The sequence below is a fragment of the Triticum dicoccoides genome, chromosome 7A (assembly GCF_002162155.2).
Source record: "Triticum dicoccoides isolate Atlit2015 ecotype Zavitan chromosome 7A, WEW_v2.0, whole genome shotgun sequence".
Taxonomy (NCBI): domain Eukaryota; kingdom Viridiplantae; phylum Streptophyta; class Magnoliopsida; order Poales; family Poaceae; genus Triticum; species Triticum dicoccoides.
This window is the reverse complement of record NC_041392.1, coordinates 97,389,634-97,390,907: the sequence shown is the minus strand read 5'-3', so window position 1 is coordinate 97,390,907 and position 1,274 is coordinate 97,389,634.

Sequence of the window (1,274 nt, the reverse complement as noted above, 5' to 3'; positions counted from 1 at the left end):
CCGACCAGGGCCAGGCCCACCTCTCTCCTAGGTGGTCTCAACCTGCCCTGTTGCTTCACCTCAAAGTAACAGTCGGGGGCCGTCGGGAACCCAGGCCCACCTCTACCGGGATGGAGCCACCTGCCCCTTCAGCCCCCAACTCCGAACAGTATCATAAGTAATGTTCAGTATAAAGTATATAGCATATGCCCATGATCACCTCCCGAAGTGATCACGGCCCAGTAGTATAGCATGGCAGACAGACAAGAGTGTAGGGCCACTGATGGAACACTAGCATCCTATACTAAGCATTAGGATAGCAGGTAAAGGTAACAACAGTAGTAGCAAGGACAGGCTATGCATCATAATAGGATTAACGGAAAGCAGTAACATGCTACACTACTCTAATGCAAGCAGTATAGAGAAGAGTAGGTGATATCTGGTGATCAAGGGGGGGGGGCTTGCCTGGTTGCTCTGGCAAGAGAGAGGGCAACACCGTAGTCGTACTGGGTAGCAGTGGCGTCGGTCTCGGTGTCTAGCAAGAGAAGAGGGGGAAGAAACAATAAATATAATGCAAACAAATGCATGACGATGCATGACATGACAAAGCGTGATGCTAGGTTTGCCCTAATGCGGTACGAGGTGGTACCGGTGAAGAGGGGAAACATCCGGGAAAGTATTCCCGGTGTTTTGCGTTTTCGGACAGATGAACCGGAGGGGGAAAGTTGTGTGTTTGCTATGCTAGGGATGCGTGGTGGACGAACGGGCTGCGTATCCGGATTCGTCTCGTTGTTCTGAGCAACTTTCATATTGAAAATAATTTAATCCGAGTTACGATTAAAAGATATGATTTTCTAAAGATTTTATTAATTTCTGGAATTTAATTAATTATTAATTTAATTCGAAATTGGATTTATGACATCAACATGATGTCATGCTGACGTCAGCAGCCAACAGGGGTTGACTGGGTCAAACTGACGCGTGGGTCCAGTGGGACCCACCTGTCATACTCTATTAGGTTAATTATGGTTTAGTTAATTGATTAGGTTAATCTAATCAGGATTAATTAGTTTAATTAACTGTTTAGTTTAATTAATCAACATTAATTAAGTTAATTAATTAATTAATTATTTTTTAAACCTTTTATAAAAAACGTTCTGGGCATGGGGGCCCACTGTCATAGGCCCCAGGGGGGGGGCTTGCGGGCGACGGGTTTGCGGGCGCAGGGGCGCCGCGGGTTACGGGCGCAGGCACCCATCGGGGCGGACCCGAGGCGACGGGGCGGGCGCGTGTGC